The sequence below is a fragment of the Netta rufina genome (assembly GCF_964035555.1).
Source record: "Netta rufina genome assembly, contig: SCAFFOLD_53, whole genome shotgun sequence".
NCBI classification, from domain to species: Eukaryota; Metazoa; Chordata; class Aves; order Anseriformes; family Anatidae; genus Netta; species Netta rufina.
Genome location: NW_028168859.1, coordinates 715388 through 724238, shown reverse-complemented (window position 1 = coordinate 724238; position 8851 = coordinate 715388).

The following is an 8851-nucleotide window of genomic DNA, read 5'->3' as shown; positions in this document are numbered from 1 at the left end:
CAAAGTGGCTGCAAAAATGAGGCTCTATCTTTGTCCTGGTTTCAGTTAGCACAGAATTAATTTTCTTCCTAGTAGCTGGTGGAATGCTGTGTTTTGGCTTAGAATGAGAAGAGTGCTGATAACACCCCGATGCTTTAATTGTTGCAGAGCAGTGCTTATACTAAGCCAAGGACATCTCAGCCTTTGCTCTGTCCTGCCAACGGGCAGGCTGGGGGGTGCAGTAAGAGCTGGGAGGGGACAGACCCAGGACAGGTGACCCAAACTAGCCAAAGGGGTATTCCATACCATCTGACGTCATGCTAAACAATATATAGGGGTGGCTAGCCGGGGGGAGGGGGCCGGACTGCTCGGGGTTAGGCTGGGCATCGGTCAGCGGGTGGTGAGCAATTGCATTGTGCATCACTTGTTTGTACATACTATTATTACTTTCGTATTATCCCCATTGTATCATCATTATTATTATTGTTATTATTATTTTTGTTATTTTTTTTTTTTTCCTGTCTTATTAAACTGTCTTTATCTCAACTCACGGGCTTCACTTTCCATTTCTCTCCCCCGTCCCAGAGAGGGAGGGGGGAGGGTGAGCGAACGGCTGCGTGGTGTTTAGCTGCCGGTCGGGTTAAACCACGACAATCTTCCACAGCCGGACAATTTAACTTTTTTTTTTTTTTTTTTTTTTAATTTAAAATTCAGCATATTCCAATCTCTGGTCTTCAAGATTTCTTCACCTATTAAGAAAACACAAAAACCTTTCCCCGTCTTTATTACCTGTACAGCAAAAAACATACCAGTGCATCTAAAGCCACAGATGTGCATACGCATACACACATCTGTGTTTATACACACACGAGGAGGGAGTGAGAGAAAGTTAGCGAGAGCGACAGTGAAAATCAGAATTTTTGCCTTTTCGACACAGAGAGCGCATAAAAATTCTCTCATTTTGAGGGAACTAGAAAAAAATGGAGGCTCTACAAAAGATTTTGATGAGTATGCCTTTGAGGCCGATGCTTTGTAACATGAGGGATCTGGGGGCCAGCACACAAATATGCATACGGATGTACATGCATACAGGATAAACATATCTATACACACAAGCGTGCACAGTATATGTTGTATGATCTCCATATCGAGAACAACTCGTAGCCCTGATCAGACACGTAGAGTTGCAATCAATTAACAGCAGCAAGACAGCAGATCAAGGGTACAGCAAGCTTTGAGAGGCAGGGGAATGCTCACTTTGCCAGTGGCATGGCTGCATGATACCAAGGATTTTGAATTAGTTTGATTTTTTGGAAGCAATTTGGTTTTTCTTTCTGCGCTGTAGCAAATACCACAGGTTTGCCATCACGTGCTGTTCCCTAATCCATATATCCATCACCATCCATTGCTGCAGGATCATGAAAGGTTAGAGAAGACGACTTAGGTCCAATTTAACAGCCAATGATCTTTCGTTGAGCAGAGCTGCAACAGATTTTATTTAGCCACAAGCATTTTTTTTTCTTTTTTCTGATATGAAGCTAGAAATTTTGATTTTTCTTTTTTTTTAAAGACACTAAATGTCACAAAACCTGCAACCAGACCAGATAAAGTTCAAATTAGAGTGATTCTGAATCCTTTCATTAAAACGCTGCACATTTCTGTGCAAATTATTTCTGACTCTTCTGGACAAAAGTGGATGAAATAGTTCTTACAAATTCATAATAAAAGGTTGGAAGCTTTTACTCACACAAACACTAGTGAATTTTCCAGGAAATATTGTTTTGGCAGGGAATTTTCCCAAATCTAAAATAAAGAGAGGAAAAGTTGGGTTCTCATATTAGTTACTGCTTTTGACTGCTGGACAAAGGGAATAAAAACAGTAGTTAAGTGCAAGGTTTCCTTCTCTTCTTTAGTATGGATAGGAATCGTCACTTCGGACCTTTAGCACCTTCAGAAACACACCCAGTGCCATGCAGGTTCCTCTGCAGCTACTTCTAACAATTACTGGTGCTCCTTAGCATGGAAGTTTGACTCAAAACTCTCTCCAGATTTAGCTCTTTTGACTGTCCAAGGAGCTCATCATTTTGCTTGTTGCCTTCCATTTTCCTGAACAGACCAGGAACGCTGTTCAGAATCTGAATGGATCTGGTCTAAGGAATGGGAAGAAAGCAAAACCAACAATACCTTGCAGTATTCCAAATTCCAAAAAAGCAGTCTCATTTTAAAAAGGACCTCAAAAGCTTTTTTTTTTTTTTTAAACTGACATCTGCCAACATAGCAATCCAAGCGCTAAACCAACTGAAGTTGCCCCTGAAAGCCTGAATAAAAGTGAGTAACTCTGGTGCACTCAGCAGGTCTGTAATAGAAGTCGGTAAGATTTTTCGATTTCTTTTTTTTTTTGCTCCAGGGTGCTGGTAAAATTTTTGCATTAAGAGATTTTGAACCTTTTGTACCAAAGAATTAGAGATGCGCTACAGTGCCAGTAGCTGGGGGTCTGGAAATACACACCAACAAGTGTCATAAGCTTTGCCTTTGCTGAAGGAAGATGAATAGTACAAAGAAAATCTGTCTAGTTTGTTTTACAAGCTTGTCTTTCTCAGTACGGAACAAACTGACCTCCCTGGTCTAACTTTGCAGTTGCCTATTCTGCCTTTGTCCTGCAGAGAAGAGCAAGAAAGGAACAAATCTATTTTTGCACCCCAAAAACGCATTAGAGGAGGATTATCACACCCACCTAAGGGTACTGCCTTGTTCGTTTATAAAGCACAAAGCATTTCTCTTGGACAGTCTCTGTTGCTGGCCTGTTTTGTGCCTTCCATTTATAATAAAGATATTAAGATGCTTACCCCTTGTTTTTTTTTGTTGTTTGTTTGTTTTTGTTTTTTTTCTTAAAGAACAGTGGAAGTGGAGAGTCGGATGACAAGCAAGAACAAACACTAGAAACTCCTTGTTCTGCCCCTGCTTTTTAATCACCCAGCATCACCCCGGCTGCAAAACAGCCTCTGCTGATTTACCTGCTTGTTAAAGCACCCCACAGGCTGCAAGTGCGGTGTGCTAGGTGTCAAGTTATATTTAACGGTGCACACGTAACCATTCATCTTCCCACAGTCGAAGCACAGAACAGCCTCTTGCTAACAGAACTCATCCCTGCTGCTGCAAGAAACCTCATGGCCTGCAGGAAAACCTCAAGCTAAGAGTTCCAAAGCAAAAGCAGAAAACGCATCATTTGTACTCTTTCTATTTGAGGGAATTCTAGCTGCTAAACGCTGCCTACATCTGAGGGCATGGTCTGAGGCGGGGGGGACGGACACTCAACACCGACTGACAGCAGGAGTGCAAAGATGCCAGCCAAGAAGGCAAAGGTTAGAGCTGAACGCTGCCTCAGCTTCCTCCAGCAGCCAGCTGGGGGTCACCTTTCACCACGCTCTCTGAGACTCGGAGCCCCGAGTTACCGCAGCCGCCACGTACAGCTGCTCCTTGCTGGCCCAAACTATTTGAAGAGTCTTCAAACTTCAGGGACCTGTTTTATGACAGCCTCAAGATCAAATTCATCTGTTCCTGAAGGCGCTGATCGTCCTGCTGTTTCTGTAGCTGTCAAAGAACAATCCTGAACTGAGGCACTCGTCTGATCAGACAGTGCTTCGGCACAGATTTGTCTTTAGCTTGACACATTAAGGTGAAGAGGAATCGATTCTTGCAAGCAACCTCTCAAGCAGGGATCTAATAAGGTGACCAAACGACAGATCTGTTGTGCAGATCTGAGCACGTCACTCTGCAGGGAATCACTTTCAAGCCTAAGATGTTTCACCCATCTCCCTGCCCCAGAGCGACACAAGGAAAGCTCTTAAGCAATTGCTAATCTCTTCTCAGTGCTCACGAGTCCCAGATCACTAATTTTACAATATATAAACCATGGCAGCTGGCACCTAGTTGGCACACGGTGACACTGCACACGTTGGCAGTGTCGTCAGGAGCTGGAAAGTCAGGGGTGAGGGGGTTAAGGGAAAACCACACATCAGTTTAGCAACTTGGCTCCCGTAGGATACTTCCTACGGCAGGAGTTTTAGCAAAGTCCCTCCCTCAGAGGGACCTGCTGGCTAATTAAAACGGGACTTCTGCTGGAGCAGTCAGAAGGCAGCAGGGTATCAGGAGATATCCAGTGGGCATCACTGTCAGTCTGTGGCAGTTTGGGGTCCAGGTATCAGTGGTTATGTGTGGTTTTCTCTGCTTCACTTTCTCCAAAGCTGTGAAAAAATATTTCTTTTACAGCACTGTACAGTCACACTTTACGGATGGAACCAGCTGCATCAACTTCCAGTACGACAGTGTTGGAAAAAGGTGCCTTTGCTGGTCAGGAGCACAACAGCTCTGGTGAGGTGTTATTTAAGTGTGTTCTTACATCTGAGTTTCCTCATAGCAGTATGTAGCTGAGGGGCTCCAGGTTTCCCAGGTAAGATTTATGTTTTTTCTCCTACCAAGCACCAGCTCAGTATACAAAGCTCTGTTAATAACACCCAAGCATGTAGATGTTAAACTGAAACTGCTTTTAAACCTATTTGTTGTTACGAAAATAGCTTCATACACCATCTTCACAGGGTAAAAATTCACATGGAAGGACAGAAAAACCCAGAAGCGCTTCCTGAGCTTCAGTTTACCAACAGCACCATCGGATTTAGATCCTGGCTGCCAGGCCAGGATGCAGGGTCTGTAAGCATTGCTGCGATGTGCAAGTGCCAAGGCAGGTTTCTGGCCTGCCCTGACTAAAACACCTTTTTTTTTTTTTAATACAAACAGCGTGCCAGGTCCGCTGTAATGCCAATGTGCCCGGTCAAAAGAGGATGTCAAACAACAGAGGCGTTTATCCTAATTTCTGGCATGAAAACACTTTTAACAGCATTCTTTTCACGAAGAAACCCCTCTCTATCTTCTCCAATGCTCCAGGATCTGCTGCAGCTGCAGCAGCCGCACTGGTACAACCCACATCTTTGCCAAATATTTTCCATAATTGTGCTTTACCTCGGCAATGTTGAGGTCACTCCTCTTCCTCCTCCAGCTGAGGAAGCAGCTCGCTGGGTCTGCCACACCACAGGTGCGCAAGCGAAAGCTGGGAACACAGGAGTCAAACTCTCAGTGCTCACGAAGCCACCAGGGCAGAGGGCTGACACAGAGGCACCCCGGATCCGCTCTCCGTCCCCGCTGCGAGGCTCGCAGCAGCCCCGACCCGAAGCACACACAATGCTTCGCATGGTGATGTCATTGCTGATTCTGAGTCCCCAGGTGAGGATCTGCTTCACCACTCTCAACGTTGGTGTTGGTTTTTTTTTTTTTTTTTTGTTTTTTTGTTTTTTTGTTTTTTTGTTTTCTTTTAAACATTCACAGCTTATGGGAAACCATCAGGTTAACCACAGATCGCTAGGGAAGAAGTCCCACACGAGGGAAGTCCGTGCTTTTCTTCCAGGCAGTGGCACGTGCTTTAACACGCCGCGTTCGACAAAGCAGCTCTCCCCGTTTTGCTCAGTGGCAACAGGCATGACTGCAACGCACACAGCTGTAGGCAGCACCTGCAGGTCCCAAACCCTTAACCCGTTTTTAGAGAGCACCAATTTTTTAAGTAGTGCTTTTCCCTTAATCCATGACCCCTTCTTTCCTTTATTTCTATCGGGTGGCTCTCCTCCATTTTCCTCCTCAGTGTCTGAGCAGACACTGGGAATCGTTTCCGGAGGAAGGGCACTGCTGAAGCTCCTCCATCTACTCTCCGAGAAAAGAGAGTATGGTAAAGAATACATCTTTCCTTTCTTTTCCCTTTTTTAAATACAATTTCTGAAATCAACGCTGCGGCCTGGCAGCAAATACCTACAGGACTAAAGATGATTCCTCATCCTCACTGTAACGTTGTAGTTAACCTCCCAACGAACCCATCTCCCCAGGAAGCGGCCATTTGAGATGGGAAGGGGCAGAGCAAGAGGAAGCTCTCCTTAGCCTAGCTCTTCCCCCAACACCACCTCGCCACCCAGCACCAAATTCAATTCACCTGCTCCGCCCAATCACTCGAACGGGCGTCCGACGCTGGCACACGCCACAGCGGTGGTTCTGACGTGCCTTAAATCACCTCTCCGCAGAATATCTCGGGTCTGTACGCTCAAATAACGCAGTATTTGAGAAATAACGCCCAGAGCTCACACTCTGAGTGCAGCCCAACAGCACCGAAGCACTGGTAGGATAAACATTCCGAACCTGGCAACAAGGCTGACCCAAGCAACAGCACGGAACCCTTCTGCACCTTCAGCGTGGACATCAGCGTAAGGAAACACAGACCTCCTCGATCTAAATTTTAAGCGAGAAACGCAAAAGGTCACCCAACCGGCTTGTTTTCAGCAAGCTAAAGGAGAAATTAAGGCGACAACCGGGTGCATCCAGAGTCAGTCAGATCCTGAAGGCAGTTCCTTGGGGGAACGGAGGAGCAACGCGCCAGATGAGGGCTGCCTTACAGCGCACCCCTTAGAGGCACTGCTACGGAAGGAAGGCAGAAAGTTGGAACTTGAAATAACTCGCAAGGCGCCCGTTAAGGGGGAAATCTTTCATTTTTTTCTCAGCAGAACCTCCCCTCTTCCCCCCCCCCAAGAAAGCAGCCCGGGGACTCTTTGCTTCCTTAAGGAGAGGGCAGGGACGGGGCAGGGTGGTGGGACAGATGGCCAGAGGGTCGGATGGACGGACAGACAGCCGGACAGAGGGCCCAGCAAGGCCTGAGGAAGGGCTCAGGAGCGGGAGGGAAGGGCAGGGCGAGGGGAAGGGCAGAGAAGTACAAATCTTTTTTTCCTTGTGATAACTTTTCTTGACCAAAAAACACGACTGTGAATGAGGCAAAATGAAAGATGAAACATGGGGACGTGCGGATACTCACGATGATGCAGCCTTCTATCCGCATGTTCACCTGCTCATAGAGCCACACCTGGATCCTCGACCTCTGCAGAACGAAGGAGGAGAGTAAGTCGGGCCACAAACACTGAGCACTTTTGTTCTCTCATGTGTTCAGAAATACCTGCTAGCCACAGCCACGACAGCTCCCAAACGCTCCGAGGAGCAACTCTCAGGGGCAGTTTCAATGAGCAATCTGACATTTGAGCGTTATACCATCGGGTGAATACTACACGTTCGGTGAAGAACACGTTTCCAGTCACAAGGGAAAACCCCTGCATGCCCGGCTACACGAGGGGGAAACGCTGGGCTCCTTGTGCCCACCAGCACGCCTCACAGTTCTCCATCCCCCACAAACTCGTCCCGTGACACGGCCAGGAGCCGAAAACTCACCAAGGGGAATCCCCAGACCCTCCCCACTCCCCCCACACCCCCAAATCCCCATCCCCACCCCCTCCCCGCAGTACTCACGTTCTGCAGGTAGCGGAAGATGAGGTTCTGGGGCGCTGCGTTAAGGGCTCAGCACGGGGACAACAGTTCCGGGCTCGGGGCAAGGCCCCAAACCCCACAACGAGGCCTCAGGGCCCCGGGACAAGGCCTCAAGGCCCGGGCCGAGCCCCCAGGGCCCCAGATCCGAGCCCCCTGAGGTCCGAGCCGCCCCCCACCCACCTCCCCGGCACCCCCCAGCCGCAGGAAGGATACGATGGGCTGCACTACCACCTTCTACACCTTCTGGCCCTGCCCGCGGTACGCCATGGCTGCCGCTGCCTCGCCGCTCCCGCTGCCAGCACCGCAGGCAGAAGAGGCGAAGGCTGATCGTAGAACAGGGCTTGGGGTGAAGGGAAAGCGAGGGCAGGTGGGCGCAGTCTCTGAGCTCTCCTCCTCCTGATTTTGCTTTTTCTCCCCCATTACTGAGCCGGCAGAAGTCCCCGTGAAGTCCTTTGGCACGCTGAAGGCCTGCGTGAGCTCCAGCAGCAGTTTCGTCGGCGGAGGTTTTCCCTGGTGGGGCCGGGGCGTCACAACACGCACGCGCGCGCGCACACACACACACACACACACACACACACACACACACGCGTGGTTTTGTCCAAACATTAAGTATTTACAACAAATTCGACAAGCGCTTTTCCTCTGCCAGCAGCAAATGCCTGAGGGCCCCCACAGCTTCACAAATCATAGCTGGAAGAGCCTACCGTGCCGCGAAAAGTTCGGAAAATAATTCAAAATTGATCTGCTAGGGGAAAAAAAACGATGGCTGGTGGCAGGGTACACAATACACCCGAATCTTAGCTTTGTCCTCCGCAGAGTCAGTGCCCACGCCCAAGCGCGATGCTGATGGCACCCGAACATTTGCTGTAGCAGGCAGCAGAGCCAGCAGCTCAGGGGAGCAACTTTTAAAACCAAGAGGCACTTAAACAACCCTTCATCGACCCCGTAACTGCGGCAGAGTCCCGACTCCTCCCCCCCCAAGAAGGCAGCCCGGGGACTCTTTGCTTCCTTAAGGAGAGGGCAGAGACGGGGCAGGGTGGTGGGACAGATGGCCAGAGGGTCGGATAGATGGACAGACAGCTGGACAGAGGGCCCAGCAAGGCCTGAGGAAGGGCTCAGGAGCGGGAGAGAAGGGCAGGGCGAGGGGAATTGCAGCCCCGGGCCTGACAGGCGACCTTGGGCCTAACCCCGGGTAGCAGCTCCGCGTCTCACAGGGCCCAGAAGGGGCTGATACAGGGGGAGGGAACACTTCAGCTCCCAGCCCTGCCTACAGGCCCTGCGACCTGCACCCCCCCCCCCTCCCCTCAGGGCATCCCGACCCACAGGGCTCGGGACGCAGCCTGCTCCCCCTCAGGGCAGCGGAGGGGAGCCCGGCCGGGCAGGAGGCCTTTCTCCCCCCCCCCGGTGGTCTATGAAGGGCTCTAGTTCCCGGCGAACAGGGATTTTTACCGATCCTGGCTGGACAACG